Source organism: Eptesicus fuscus, chromosome 12, assembly GCF_027574615.1.
Source record: "Eptesicus fuscus isolate TK198812 chromosome 12, DD_ASM_mEF_20220401, whole genome shotgun sequence".
NCBI lineage: Eukaryota > Metazoa > Chordata > Mammalia > Chiroptera > Vespertilionidae > Eptesicus > Eptesicus fuscus.
The window spans coordinates 57,862,047-57,878,840 of record NC_072484.1 but is presented as its reverse complement, the minus strand read 5'-3'; the positions used below and the strand labels follow the sequence as shown (position 1 = coordinate 57,878,840).

Sequence of the window (16,794 nt, the reverse complement as noted above, 5' to 3'; positions counted from 1 at the left end):
GACCTCTCTACTGGAGTATAAACTTCACAAAGTCAAAGACTAAATTTATCTTGTTCACTGTTTTTCTAATATCTAATATAGTAGGTGCTCAATAAATATTAAGTATTCGAGTGTTAAAATGGCAAGAGATGTTAATGCACATTTAAATATCATCGGAATCTTTTTTAAAAATATATTTTATTGATTTTTTTACAGAGAGGAAGGGAGAGGGATAGAGAGTTAGAAACATCGATCAGCTGCCTCCTGCACACTCCCTACTGGGGATGTGCCCGCAACCAAGGTACATGCCCTTGACCGGAATTGAACCTGGGACTCTTCAGTCTGCAGCCCGATGCTCTATCCACTGAGCCAAACCCATTAGGGCTATCATTGGAATCTTTACCCAATTCTACTGAAACCATTTATGCATTCATTTACTAATAGATCACTTATCATTGCATAATCATTATTTCAGGTATATATGTCCCTTTCCTTCTTAAGGTGATGTGGATGCATTCATGTCAGTGATTTCTCTGGAATTGACACATTCAGACAGTTTGGGAAATAGCAACTAGTTATTTGTCTATATAACTGAGAAAGTTTTATAGGTCACATGGAGCTTTAAGAATAGCCTAAAAGACCAACAGGGAGAAAAGATGTTTAATGTTCTTGTAATGAAATCAAAAGGACTACAATAGTGTAAATCACAGTATTGGAGAAGGTTTGGACATGGTAGAAAGGCAGTCAATGATTGTGTGATTAAGCTTCTTTAAGAAAATATGACAAGGCATCTGTTTAGCATGCTCTGGACAGTCTCCAGAATATCCTGTTCAGTTATGTAATAAATAGTTCAGGATGGTACTAATTATGTTGATTATTAATTAAATGAAGTAATCATTTACCTAGTGGTTAAAATACTTGGAAAATTATCTTGTAGATTCTTATGTCATTTTTTCAAATCGCTATTTTAGAAAGAGGAGGCTATTTGCCCAAGTAATCTCACGTGTTCCTGGAATTGCTGCAGGCTGAGTCCCATAGCCCTGACACTCCTGAGTAAGCCATTGCCGAAGTGGACATTGAGTGGAATGTTCAGATGGGTGGCGTGGTCAGAGGCAATTTAAGACAGTCCACAGCTTCCCACTCACCCTTCCTCACCTCCCTATAAGTCAGATGTCTCCGGGAAGGCTGCAGCATTCATTATAGTCACGGAGAACAATGTGTCTATGAGAATACAGATTGGCCTGTGAGGATGATGGATCAGTGTGCCTGACAACTTTCACTCCAGTATGTACCATTTCCCGCCCTCTTCATAGGGAAAAGCAGAAGAGTTGACCAACATGGCCCATTACAATATTTATACAGCAAAATAGTTTTGCAATCACTAGGTCTCCCTGCATTCCTCTTAAACATGCAGAAACTTTAAAGGCTCCTTTTACCCAGGCTGGTTTGGCTCAGTGTGGATAGAGCGTCGGCCTGCAGACTGAATGGTCCCGGGTTCGATTCTGGTCAAGGGCACATGCCCAGGTTGCGGGCTCGATCCCCAGTAGGGGGCGTGCAGGAAGCAGCTGATCAATGATTCTCTCCCATCATTGATGTTTCTATCTCTCTCTCCCTCTCCCTTCCTTTCTGAAACCAATAAACATTTTTTTTTTTAAAAAAGGCTCTTCTTTCTTCATCTCCAAACATCATGGTTAGTCTTTCTGTGGAAATTTTCAGAGGGACATCTTTATTTCTTGCACTGCATGCAATGACTAGAAATTTAGCTCTCACATTTCTGTAGCCCTTCTGTTGTGATGTATTCATTAGTTTGGATAGCACAATTGTGCTAAAGGATGGCCTTAGACTGCAATCCCACTCTCCTCTACCCTGCCCTCTATATGATCATTAATTGTTATGAGTTGACCATTAATTTATTTTAGAACACTGACAACAACCTTTAGATGGAAAATTTTCAGGAATTTTGGAAAAACTATAAGTAAAATGACTTAATTTCCAGTTTTCCCCACCACTTACCAATTCAGTTGGGTCATTGGAATACCATAATCTGTGGCCCAACATGTCATATTGGAAATCAAGAGACCTTGCATTTGTTTCTAGCTTGAACACTGATTCTGCTAGACTTTGGGTGTATATTTTACCCTCCGTTTAGTGAATGTGGCTGACCTTGGAGGTTTTGTGGATTAACTTGGATTTTTGCTGATAAGATGATCCATTTTCCTACCACTCTGTACCAATGTTGCCTTTTAAGGAACATCTTATCTTATAAGGACTCAGACACTCCTGTTGTTCCCATCTATCTTGACTTTCTGTTTACTGGGGCCTTACTTCTCCACTCATTTGAATAGCATAAGGAGATTATAAGTATCATCATATTTTCACGTGTGAAGTCTGCAGCCACAGAAGATACACAATTGCCTCTAGTGATATAGAAATCTGTTACAGAACTTCATGGTATTCTTGGGGAAAATATTATGTAGTTTACAAAGGAAAGAAAAGTTGCATTAAAAATAGGATTTACTCAAACTCAAAATGCTTTAAAAACTCAGTCTTTCTGTGGACTGTTGTATTCAGTAATTTCTTCTGACATGTAAACCTATTTTATACAGTCTTGAACCATGTCTAGTGAATTTTCAGTGATTGGATGATTTAAAGTTAATTGAAAGCCAATAAGTTATATATACAAACTTAAGATGTAATCTTAGATGCTTTGCTATACCTGAGATAGGTATCTTTAAAATCTCTTATTTGCAGGTTTTACTTTCCAAGGTCTAAATTTACTATTATGAGAAGAGAATTAGCAACAAAATAGGATTTTTAAATTAAGCTTATTAGAGTAACAATGATTAATAACAGTATATATGTTTCAAGTTTACAGCTGTATAATACACCATCTGTATATTGCATTGTATGTTCACCACCCAAAGTCTAGTTTCCCTCCATAACTTTGACCCCTTTATTCTCTACACCAAGCATGTCAAACTCAAAAGCTAACACGGTCCAAATAAACGAGGCATGCGACCCATAGGCCACGAGTTTGATGTGCTTGCTTTATACCCTCTTCCCACCCCTCTTCCCACTGGTAACCACCCTTCTGTTGTTTGTATTTATGAGTTTGTAACAAAATAGGATTTCAGTAGGTTTTCCTATTTTATAGCAAACATGTGCTCTTCACAATTGTGTTCAATTATTCTTTCTGATAATACTTTTTTCCTTCTGAAAAAACATTAAAGCAATTGCTAGTGAGTACACTATTATGGCAATACAGATTTTGCTCCTTGAAATCAACTGACATTTTTTGTTTCATCAGTGAGTCAACTTAAATGTTTCCAACTGTTCTCTCTACTGTCCTTCCTCTGCATCTGACCTCTTCCTTCTACTTACCTCTCCTCGGCCCTCTTTTCCTTGTACTTCTCTCCATTTCTGCAGTAAAATTGGACTAACGATTCTAAGGAGAGTGTGGATACCCTGCGGTGTCAGGGAGGAGTTAAGTAGTTCTTTTTTTTCTTTTCAGACAAGTATTTATTCTTTTGAAATATATTATTGGGAGCTATTCTGTTTTCTCAGCTGTTATACCACATCCTACTTTGTGAAGAGTGAAATGTAGGTGTGCGCAAGGGAGCCCGTGTTGGTGATCAGATTTTCCACCTTATTATATTTCAACTCAGATGACTTATTCTAGTTCTTTCTGAAAGGATGTAATTGTCCCTAGAAATTTCAGCTGATGTCACCATGTTTTGGGTCAAATGACTAGGAATACAAAAGTATCATTATGCAAATCTTTGTCTTTAAAGTAGAACTAAAAGGCGACTGCTGTAAGTATCAAGAAAAACCAAGTGAAGGCGGTTCGTCTTCTGGACATACTGTTATGCTACCTTTTGTTATGAAGAGAAAACTTGCCTTGATCTGGGGCAGCTATCTGTAGAGGCTTTATCCTTTTTGAAGAGGTAACCTCTGAAAAGTTTAATATCTAGATATCAGGTTGTTATGACTTAAAAGTAAAAAACATATTTTGGCACTATATGTAATCGCTGTTAGAGTGATAGGGTTGCTGCAGCTATATTGCACAACACACTTGTGGGTCGGGGAAAAAGCCATTTTATGGTTTTAAGCAGATTAGATATCCTTAAAAGTATATTTTAGTAAGAAAGGCATTGCTGTGTGTTTTTTTTTTTTGAACTATAAATGCATGGCTGACATATGTAGATACATAAACATATGCTATATGTTTAAACTGTCCACATATATTTATACATATAAATGCATATACATACACATGCCTTAATTTTGATAACTATATAATCAAAACAAATAGGAACAGAAATGTTTGAAAATGCTGTGCAAGTACTTTATGTATTGGTGCATGGAATTGAACAGGTTAACCCTGGGCTGGCCCTTTTGTGAGCTTGGTATTTTACAGAGAGGAGTAATATAGAAATCGTCCCTTTGCTATTGTGAGCAAATGAGTTTGTGCACAGCTGAGATTCTTATGGTAATATCTGCACTTAAGGTAGTACAAAGTCAGCTCAGAGACAAAGTGTTTAATAATGGTACGGAGAGCCCCCATATCCATCTTTGCAATGTCTTTTATTTATTTTTTAATGACTCCCCATCCCACCCAGGAGAGGATTCACTTACAAAAGGCTACAGCTGAGTCCCTGCTCTGCACGCTCTCTTGGCCAGGTGCTTCTAATTGCAGGCTTCCGTCTAGAAGCCCGAGCCCAGCTGTGCTGGGACTGATTCCTGCCACACAGGAAACTGAAGTGAAAGTCGGAACTAGGTCAGAAAACTGCCTCACTCATCAAGCCGCACAAACTCGGGCTGGTGCCCATATTTCCTTCTTCGCTGCTTCCTGGCCTCTTGGTCTCTGTGGTTCCCTGGCCTGGTGGCTTCTGTCACGCTGGCCCTGTGGAGGTTGTAGCATCCGCCTGTGGGCCCAGCTCCATGCTCGGACTTCGGGACGGGTACGTGGCCCCAGACCAAGTCATAAAGAGCAGTAAATCTCTGGCCAAGAAACAAGTCAGTGTGCATTTAATCTCAGCGTTTGGTCAACTCGCATTAGTTTCTTCAGCGTCCTTACTTTTCCCTGTGATTACAGGTCGTGCCCTGGAATCGTTTATTTTTTTTTTTTTGGTCCACAGCTCAGCCCTCCTGAGGGTTACCACATCCATGATCCACATAGACCTGCCTCTTGAATCTTCATGATCACAGTCCTGTTTCTACACTGTTATACACAGGGTCTGAGTCTTTTGCTAATACTGTTTGGTTCTCTGCAATCTGTTGAAACACAGTTTGAGACCACCCTGTTGTCACTAATGACTAGAACGCTGATTTCTTTGGTCTGACCAGTTGTTCTGCATCTGTTAGGATTCAGCTCAGGTATCAATTTATAAGCCTTTCATGCCTCCCCCACCACCTCACACTCCCATTGCTAGGCTGGGCTAGATGCTCTCTAGCTGTGCTCTCCAGATGGCCTGTGCATATTTCCAACATATGCATTGACTCATAATTATCCATTTATATATCTCTCACCTCCTTCCCCCCACACACTGGTCTTTGTGTCTCCTGGTGCCTGGTACAAATATGTTCTTTTAAAAATGTTTCCTGAGTAAATAAGTGAGACTTAATTAAGATTTGCATTCTTAAGTGATAGGTCTACATATACTAACTGACCCTTTGCCTATATCCTCTATATACCTCCAAGCTTCATCCAGCTATCACTAGGCTTTGCTGGCCATTGTCTATGCTTAAGCTATGACATTTGACCACCAAACTAGACTCTGTGATTGCCTGCCTGGTGCCCTATGACCTGATTCCCAGGTGCCATCTCTTGCCCATTAACTCTGGCTAGTGGTGGATAGTGTCCAGAAAGACCTGTTGTAGTTTCCATTGGAGTTGACAGTGGCTAAATGTCTGGGACAGATGCTCTCTCTGTCTCAGGCTGGGAAATGATCTATGTGAAGGTCATATGAGTCTCATGAACTCTGAGCATGCCAAGCCTAGACCTTCCTCCTCAAAAGGAAAATAAAAGTATTGAATGAATCACCTTTAACACCTTTAATGGTAATTAACAGGATACCAAAATATTTTCTGGTGAAGGCCTAAAAGGTCAAGGCCATTATTTCAAAGTGAGCACATGGTGTCAACTGAAACCCAACTCTGCTGGGTCAACAGCCATTTTGGACCTTGTGAGCCAGAGGCCCTGCTCTGGGATTGTTTCTAAATCAGGGGTCCCAATGTCAGAGAGAGGCCTTTCCTCAACAACACTAAAATTCAAAATACTAAGCTATTTATGGTTGGTGAGAGATATAACTACTTTTAGAGACAGTACTTTTTTTTTTACCAATAATATTACATTTTAATAGTTCATGTTGGGGACAAAGATCAACCCATCAGAAATATGCCTGTACACAGCATTCTGTTGGGATTTTGCCCAAAATTTCTGTAAGAAGTTGTGCTTAGACTAAGGCAGTGGTATATTAAATGGTGGCTCACCATTTAAGTGGGCACTCTGACACCCACCCCATCTTTTTTCATAACACTTTTCATAACCTGAAATCACCGTGTTTGTTTACTTGTTAGCTGTCTGTTTGTCCCTCCTCCAGCCAACGTCATTAGGATGTGAGTGTTGAGAATGGGGAGCATGTTTACCTTGTTCTCTGCTGTATCCCCAGTTTCTATCAAAGCGTGCAGCCTATTGTAGGCATTCAATGCATATTTGAGGAATGAATCAAAGAAAGAAAAATAAGGGGGAGGAACAGAGGAAGAGAAGGAGGAAGAGAGAGAGGAAAGAAGGAGAGAAGGAAGACAGGCAGGCTTTGTGAATGATTTGTATGCATGACTAAGTACTTTAAATTAGTAAGAAACCCGGAACCTGTGCAAATAGTGGCCAATTACTCTGCCATTTTTTTATCTCTTTTGTCAGGAGAAATCTTCAGACCTCCCTAGCTGCTTTGAGCACAGAGCTCGTTCCTACCTGTCTATCATTGCCCGACTGACACTGCAGATTTTATAATTACCAGTTACCGCTCAGTGATTCACTTCAAGATTAATCTGTGGACAATGATTATGAAAAGTCGAGAGACATGTGAAATTCTCCTTTTCATATTGGCTTTGGGGCATGACATGGAGTACATACAGAGCCAGTATTGTCTAGATCGTTTCCTTTGTGACGAAGGCAATTGTCTTTCCACCAGTTAGTGACAACATCTGATGACCTGTGACCATTTAAGTGGGCACTCTGACATATCTAGTAGCAGCTTACTGCTCTTTTTAGCAACTGCTAACATAGGCTGAAGGGGGGTTATTTTAGGGGTGTTTTTCAAGCAACTAATGGTTTTCAAAGGTCTCTTTAAAATAGCATTATAATCATCTTCATTTGTTTTCAGTCAAGGTAAATATTCATTTTCAAGATAGTGATTGAGTTGATGAGAATCCTTCAATTAAATATGAACCATAATTCAACACATTCCCTTTTAATAATTCAGCCAGCTGCTTCTACTGTCAAAAGATTTTTTTTAAATTGTCAATAGCTTTTTTACCTCAAAGAGATACTTAAAATTTAGTCATTGTATCAAATAAAGAATAGGTGTGTATGTCAAGTAATTTCACCAGTGAGATTTTTATATATCCAAGTGCTGTCTCATTTCATGGGAAATCTTATCAAAAGCACAAGTCTCATCACATTGTTATTGAATTAAAATATGGAAAGAGAAAATTTCCAGTCTAATAATGATCTAAATCTTTGTGGGTAGATAAGTTACTCATCCAGACATAAAATAAACATATTTTTTACAGTACTTTTTCTAATGAAAAGAGTGAGAGTTGGATTCCAGTCTAGCTCTGCCACCAATCATTTGCATGCCTTAGGCACTTATCCTCATTATATGTCCTTATGGATAAGAAGATTCCAGCTCCTTCCCAATGAGTACAAATGCTATTAAAATTTCAATAGCATTGTGAAACAATAAAATGCTGTTTAAATATAACCCAATTTGAGAGGGCCTGAGCTTTTCTCTGTCCTATAATGCACTAATTATTGGTGACTCCATTATTTAAAATATTGAAATAAAATTATTGGTATATAAAAACATGTATGAAACTAATAGAAGGTACCATCTTTTTGAGGGGAAAAAAAAAAAGTTTATCCAAAAGGAGTCATTGTTTGTATTTGCCTTGTTTATAATGCAAAGAAAAGATGACAGATGACTTCCAGAATAGAAATGAGGATCACTGCAGATTCTCTTCCTAATAAACAGTCACTCAACTGGATACAGCAATTATTTCTTTAAAACAACCATTTAAAAAGAACTGTCCTAAGGACATAGAACAAATAGAGAAATACTCATTCCAGAAAATGAGAAAAATCTCCTTTAAGGCAAGATACTATAACATTTGAACTATGACCCACCTCCCACCCCATGTTCCAGATACTCGTATTCAGAAAATTGGGCTCCCTCTTTTCCCCAACTCCAAGTGTGGGGCCACAGTTTCACCTTGGAAAGGACAGGCTGCTGCCATCCTCATCTGTTCCAGCCCCATTTTGTAAAAGCCCAGTTCCAGGCAGGCGTGACTAAGAGATCCAGGGCGCCTTTATTCCACTTGAAGTTCCATTTGTAGAAACTCTACTCAGGCTTAGCAAACTAGTTCCCTGATCTCTCTAGCCAGCTCACTTGTAAGGCCAAGGTTCCGCAGGAGGAAAGGCCAAGACCAAGATGGGGCCATCTCTGCCTCTCCCTCTGCTGGCCAGGCAGGTGTCGCTCTGGGAAAGGTGAGCCCGCGAGTTCTTGCATGGTGGTACCAATGTGCTGCCAGGGCAGGAAGTAGGTCTCAAGAATGGTGAACTCCTCAGTTCTGCCAGAGGGAGCTGGCTTTATTAGGAACAACGCATGGAGAGTTTCATACCCAAGGACATCGTCAAAAGCAATGAACACCTGGGTAGAGAGCATTTAAGAAGGCACTCGTGGCTCCATGATACAAACAGAAACAAGCAAAAGGGCAGAGTAGTGAGAAGTTGAACAGAGAGAAGCAGTGGAAAGAAGAGCCTGCCTGAGATCATGGTGGTCAGGATGGCTGGGCGCAAGGGCTTGGCTGCAGCCGTTCAGGAGCAGTGGGAGCTGGCAGAGGACAGGCTAGAAAGCATCCCCTAAACCACATAGAGATCCATCAGTGAAGGGCAGAAGCCTCACTGGCATTTGGGTTTCAGCAAAAACTGTCTCAACAAAATCTTACCTTGACCCAGAGGCAATTCCTCGGAATGCAGGCATGAGAACAAGTCACACCTGGCCTGGCAGTCTGCAAGACCGTGTGCATGCCTAAGACGGCTCCTTCTCAGGAGCACTTAGCGGGAGAGAAACCCAAGCTGGTAGTCCCTGACTAAATGTGGAGGCAGCCACAAAAGCACAGCCTTTGGCCAATACCTGGCTTGGAGAAATCCCTCGGCAGCCGGGCTAACCCATAAAACAAGACGCTGTATGGGCTGGAGGGAAGAGATTTCAAGTCATTAAATATATAAATGAATGGCCAAGAAAACAACAACTAAAACAGGGGGCAGGAGTGCAGGCAGTAGGCACAGTTTTTCAGGCTGAAAGCAAATCACACTGGAGAATAATTTGAATCCGCATGAGAAAAGAGAGTGCTAATCAAGGTAATTATGTAGGTTAAAATAAAAGAGTGTGCAATTGTTCATTTTATTTTACTCTCTAAAGTGACTTAAGAGCAATTAAATAAGACATATGCATATGATGGTATTGTTGGATTTATAACATGCGTAAATTTAACAACACATTTCGTAGTAGCAGCACAGATAAGGGGCACAGGAGCAAAGTTGCAGTGGGCAAGTAGTGAAATGGCACCAGTGGTAGCTCAAATCCACAAGAAAACAATGAAGAGAATTGAAATGGTGTGAAAACATTAGTATAACAAACCATGTAAATAGATATTTTCCTCTCTGTTACTTTAAAAGTCATACGAGTATATAAATTATGTAATTTTTTTTTTTTGTTTGGCGCTATGGAAAGTAATGGAATAGAGCTATATATAAATAAAGTTTCTTTATTTTACTGAAATAAATTTTGTATAAGTCTGAAGTGCATTTTGGTAAGTTAAAGTGTACATTGTAAGCACTAGAACAATACATAAGAAAATAATATATATGTATATATAAATAGAAATAAAAATTATTAAAAGAAATAAGTTATCACAGTTGAAAATACCCATTAATAAAAAGAAAGCTGTAAATGAAAACAGAGGGGGAAAACAGATGAGACATATAGAAACCGAAAAAATGAAATGACAGATAAAAATCCAAATGTATAATAAAAATATTAACCAGTTAGCTGCTACACATCCAAAATGGAAACTATTCTTACACGCAACAATATTTTTAACTTAATTTTAAAAATCAGATTGCACCCTAATCGGTTTGGCTCAGTGGATAGAGCGTCGGCCTGCAGACTGAAGGGTCCCAGGTTCGATTCCAGTCAAGGGCATGTATGTACTTTGGTTGCGGGGACATCCCCAGTAGGGGCTGTGCAGGAGGCAGCTGATCGACATTTCTCTCTCATCGATGATTCCAACTCTCTATCCCTCTCCCTTCCTCTCTGTAAAAAAATCAATAAAATATATATTTTTTAAAATATAAATAAAAAAATCAATTTGCAATGAATAGTATAAAAATAAGCATATTACTCACAATCCTAGTGTTCTTGGATATTGTCAGTGAAAATTCTCACGAAAAAATGATTTTAAAACATCTATAGACGCTTATGGCGCACGAAGGGTTAAATATGAATGATTCAGTTAAAAGACAGATCCAACTATATTCTGTGTTTGAGAGATACACTTTAGGTTTAAATATATGAGTAGTTTGAAGATGAATGATGGAAAAGGATATACCATTTAAATAGCAATCTTAGGAGAGTTGGAATAGCTATATTAGTATAGACAAAATAGACTTTCAAACAAAAATGTCGCTAGCGATAATGATGGATATTTCATAAAAGAGTCCACAAGGAGGACATAACAATTATTAACATATATGTACCTAACAACAGAGCTCCAAAACACAAACAGAATTGATGAAACAAAACTGACAGCATTGAAGGGAGAAATGGGCAATTGAACAATAGTTGGAAAATTCAGTACTCTACTTTTAATAATCGATAGGATAACTAAACAGATGATAAACACAGATACAGACTTCCTTCATTTTTATTGAAATTATTGGATTGACACTGGTTAACAAAATTATACAGGTTTCAGGTGTACAAATCTACAACACATCTGTACACTGTACTGTGTGTTCACCACCCCTAGTCAAGTCTCCGTTCATCACCACTTACCCCCCATATCCTCCTCTACCTCCCTCAACCCCCCTCCTCCCTGGCAATTCACAGACTTTAGCAACAGAATAAACCAACTAAACCAACTGAATAAACCACTAAACAATAGCAGAATACACATTCTTCTCAAGTGCACATGAAACATTCTCAAAGATAGACCATAGGTGGGCCATAAAGCAAGCATTATTCCCCTTAGTACAGCTCCAAACGTTGCAGAGCCCTTACCTAAGTCTCCCCATAAGTTATACCTCTTGTACTGTTTGTACAGTAAATACCATGCTGTACTATCAAAGCTATGTCAAAGTTGATCTTTCACTTGACTGCCCTTCAGTTTTTTTAAGGTGGGTACTGGTTTCTCCTGGTTTCGATGGGCTCATTCTCTTTCCTCTGGAAGTGTGTTAGGTTACAGCATTGCTTAGCCTCTGATGTCTCTGACCAGTACCAAATAGAAGACCATTTCCTTCTTCAGACTCAGTACTTTTCTTTAATAAATGCTGCCTAAATTTGCTGTGAAACATGTTGCTGCATATCACATGACTAGCTCATCTTCATTGACAGGAAATTATCCCAAAACTCATTTTGCATATAATCACAAAATAAATGGCATTAGATAAAAAAGTTTTAAAATAAGACAAATACAAGATTCTGGATTATTTCTTTAATTATATAATACTAGAGGTCCGGTGCATGAAATTTGTGCGCGGGTACAGTCCCTAGGCCTGGCCTGCGATCAGGGCCATCTTCCCAGTTTCCCATTTACCATCAGGCAATCGAAGCCTGCCGGCCAGGGGGAGTAACCAAGAGGTCAGCCCTTCCCGCCTGCTCACCAGCCCCACCCTCGCCATGGTCACCCTCTGTGTGGGTGGCGATTGGTGGGGCAGGGGCCTTGGCCTGGCACTGCCCGCATCCCTCACCCCCCCCCCAGTTCCCTGTTCGCCATCGGGTGATCAGAGCCTGCCAGCTGGGGGGAGGGACCGAGAGGTGGTCAGTCCACCTCATAGTGACTGGTCGAGTGGTCATTCTGGTCATTCTGCCATTATGGTCAATTTGCATATTACCCTTTTATTATATAGGACTAGAGACCCGGTGCACAGATTCATGCACCAGTGGGGTCCCTTGGCCTGGCCTGCGGGGATCGGGATGAAATCAGCCCAGTGCACAGGTTCATTGAGAGCATGTCTGGCCCATCTCACCCAGTCTCTAACGGGGCCAATCAGGGCCATCTCACTCAGCCGGGGAGGGACCCCGGGAGGTTGGCCAGCCAGGTAAGGATCATGGGAGGGCTCCAGAGCATGTCTGGCCCATCTCACCCAGTCCTAATCAGCCGGACCCCAGCAGCTACCAGTCAGAGTGTCTGCCCCCTGCTAGTCAGTGCACGTCATTGCGACTGGTTGAACGGTCCAATGAATGGTCGGATACTTAGCATATTAAGCTTTTATTATATAGGCTATGTTTACAATTCTTTTCTAGTAAATAAACAATAAACGAGGCTAACTTTTAATCAGATCAGAGCATAGAAAGAAAATCACATACACACTACATGGAGGTATAACAAAATGAAAAAGAAATGGAATCTAATAACTAAATGATGTTTCTTTGACACTCATTTAGTTGAAGGTCAAGAGAGGTCAAACATTCCTATCTAAATTCATTACTTTCTTAGTGGAATAGAGAAATTTTCCCTTTATTTTAACAGCTTTATTTTTTGAATCTGTAGATATCTTAAATTCTTTATTTTAAATTGTTTAAATTTCTGAGCATTCTCTCTATTATTATTGTTAGAGTTAGCCGTTGTTATTAACCTTTTTTTATTGTTTTTATTTATTCTTTCTTGATATTGGTTTGAATATATGTACTTGTCAAGTTATGGTTAAAATTTGTTTCAGTGTCTAAATGTCACTTTAGGGAAGAGATGAGAATCTGATTAGTAAAAAACAGAACAGTCTATATACTAGTGAAGGGAACAAAAATATTTCAAGATATAAAGTATTAAAGGTAACATCTTTATTGATAAATAATTCATATACCATACAGTTCATCCATTTGAAATGTATGATTCAACTTGTTTTTCTGCCGGGCCAGCTCAGCCAAGGGTTCAGGGAGCCTGAGGGAGGGCGGTGAAGGATTAAAGAAAAGACAGACAAAGAGAATAAGCTGGGTCTAGGTGGATCTCCTGTGCCTGGCTGAGGCCACAGAGATCCAGAAGGCAAGCTGAGCCTTTATTTTATAGCCAGAGGTAAACAAGGTAGTGGTCACCATAGTTACAACGTTCTTGTGAGTTTCACTTGTTTTGGCAGCACTTGCTGCACCTCCCACAGCCCATTAGCTACCCAGATAGGATCTAGGGAGTGTCATAAGGTCAAGCTTAATTATGCTAAGAGAGCTGTGCCCTCTAAGCTGGGACTAGTTTGTGGCTTTGCCAACAGATCAGTCGGAGGCTTAACCTTATAGCCACTCCCTACACGTTTTAGTGTGTTCATTCAGTGTTGTGCAACCATTACCATATTCTAATGTAAAAACATCCCATCCATCCAGAAAGAAGCTCCCCAGTCCCTTTATTCGTAATGGTGAGGTAGAAGGCATTGTCATGCATTTTGGGTCTTGAGGAAAAGTAAATTGGGAAATGGGAAAAGGGAGCAAGTGATGGGTAAAGGAATGTCTATATTCTCTGTAGATCCAACTGGACTGCTTTGCTTCTCTTAGAAGGCAGACATCTTCAAAACAGTTTTCCCTGGTAAATTTAGCTTGTGGAAAACTCGCTGTGTGATTCCACTTAAACCTAATGGAAGTGTCAGAGCTTATAAAAAGGCCAAGTTGAGAATTACATTCCTCACCGCCGGGTTCTCCCTTGCCTTTCAAAAGGGGTTCAGGCTGAAGGAGAATCTAAGCACAGTGTGTATCTTGCTTCAGTAAAGAGGCAATTGTAATCAAGTGGTGCTGTGTTTTAGCTATGCAATTTAAAAACAAATGCTTCATCAGGTTGCTTTTAATAAGGCCTATGAGGGGTTTTTTGTTTTTGTTTTTGTTTTTTCATTTTCTTTAGATTTCAGGGACCAGAGTATTAAAGAAAATCTAGTGCATTTTATTTTTTAATTATCAGAATGTGAATGGAATGTTTATTTAAAGCACAACAGCTATAACAAAATGCATGATTTTTTCCTGAGAGTTATAAACTCTGCATTGAGCTAAGACTTGACTAAAATTCGAATGATGGCTGGCACTGGCTGTTTATCTTGTTCATCCTACTTCACCTCAGACCTCATTTGGGTGTATATAGAAGTCTTTAAATCAGAAACATCAAGTATGAAATTAGATATATTGATATAATATTAAAAGCCCTGGTGAATGCCCTTCTTCAAAAATGCTATTTTCCTTTGCACTGTTTTTCTAAGTGGAAAACACAGTTTGGGGGTTGTCCTTTGTGAATAAAGCAGTGCATGACTAGGTCTCCCAAGTTCTGTGCCTCTGCTCCCTCTGCTGGCTGAAGAGGAGTACTACAGGCATCTCATGGGTTTGTTGTAGCACCTGTGGGAGCACATTTTTTGGTCTGTGCCATTAAAAGAGCTCAAAGATGCTGGTGGGCTCAGTGGTTAAGCATCATCCTATGAACAAGGAGGTCAAGGTTCGATTCCCAGTCAAGGCACACTGGGTTTCGAGCTCAATCCCCAGTAGGGGGCTTGCAGAAGGCAGCCGATCAATGATTCTCTCTCATCATGAATGTTTCTCTCTCTCCCTCTCCCTTCCTCTCTGAAATCAATAAAAATTTAAAAAAGAGCTCAAGGAAATGCAATGGTCAGTATTAAAATTTCTAACGATATATGACATTTCTCCTACGCACAGGAAGGACTCCCTCCCCACGTATCTCCGAATGTGGAAAGGTGACACAGGCAGGGCTTGGGGACCTGACAGCTGATAGGGCAGCCTTGTGTCAGCCAATGAGATACTCATGTAGTGGTTGTAAAAGCAGTGAATTCAGAGAAAGACGTTTTGTGTGTGCCGAGCTGTCTGGAAGGGTCCAGGATTCTGTATGAGCTATAGTGATGTCGGTTGTTTTATAGTATACTATAGTATTTTATAGTACAGTATCTTGGCACTGAATCTGCTGCTCTCTGAGTAGAGATAAGGAATGTGTGTTCTCCCTGCCATGTATTATCTCTAAACTATAAAAAATAAGCAATTGCTGCTTCTTCTTCTTTTTTTTTTAATTGCTGCTTCTTTAAAAAAAATATTCTAAGTTTCTTTTTTAAGTTAAACGGGTTTGTTGTTTTCAACTACAACAAACGAGTAGTGCTTTTAAATCCTTCTTTTCCTTCTTTTAAATCCTTCTTTTCAACTAGTGCTTTTAAATCCTTCTTTTCCTAGATATTTGGATTGGGGTTAAAGAGGTAATGAACATTTTAAAAAATATATTGTTCTTAAATTATATTAGATAGCAATGAATTTCTTGCATCTACATGTTTCTTTGTATTAACCCTAAAGGTCAAAGCTAAATCAAATTTGCTGAGTTGAATCAAATGCATTTCATTCACGAACTCAGTGATAAATGAGTATAATATGGCTTTAGGTAACAAGGTCATTTACAACTTGAGATTGAATTTACAGGTTACTTTAAAATGGTCTTTCTACCTCTGAAATTTTGACGAAGAAGTAGGAAAAAAAAATAACAAGAGACACTTTCTCTACCAGGTATCAAAATGTACTGTTAGGGGTTTCAAACACCACCCCCTCCCAGGTGCTCTTCCGGTTTGGGAAATAATTAAAATACCATTTCCTTCACTGGCGATAAAGCCCGAGTGGGGAATGCAGCGTGGGCTTCCTCTTTCTTCCCTCAAATTTAACTTACCCGCCAGGCCACAGCAGAACAGCTGGGGGAACGCAGGTGGCTCCCAGAGAGCTGGGAAGCACCGCCAGGCAACTTACCCAGGAGGGGAGCCGACGGGGGGTGCACAGGCCTGCGGGTCCTGCCAGTCCCAGAGACAGCGGCCAAGCTTCATTGTCTCTAATCAACCGCTTCTCCTGGGGGAGACACAGGAGTGGGAAATCCCCATGTAGAGACATGGGACTGAGTCCTAGAGTTTCCTAACACTAAGTATAAAGCAATTAAAACAGTTTAATGTTGGCACTCGAATGGATTTAACTGCTTGTGAGAACAGAAATGAGCACCAGAACACATTCAGGTACATGGAGGTACTTACTGTAAGGTACAAAGAGCTATGACAGGTGTGGTTATTTCTGCTGCAAGTAACAGAAAATCTCATTTCTATTATCTTAAAAATTAAGGTCATTTCGTGGCACATGTAACTGAAAAAGTCTGAGGGGAAATGAACAATGGCTTCAGGTAGTGCTTAATCCAAGGGCTTTACAAACATCTCCAATGATCCTGTGTCTTCCTTTGGTCTGCTCTGCTTTACATGGTGTGGGTTTTATTCGATAGGGGGTCCCCTCCTCCTGAGGAGGCTTTCTCTCACATCTAGTG

General features: G+C 39.9%; 1 long non-coding RNA gene across 1 annotated transcript in view; it reads left to right on the top strand.

Moving 5' to 3' along the window:
• LOC129150968 (uncharacterized) overlaps nt 1-16,794 on the top strand; it is an 80,963-nt gene that overhangs the window by 11,870 nt on the left and 52,299 nt on the right. The window lies entirely within an intron of this gene.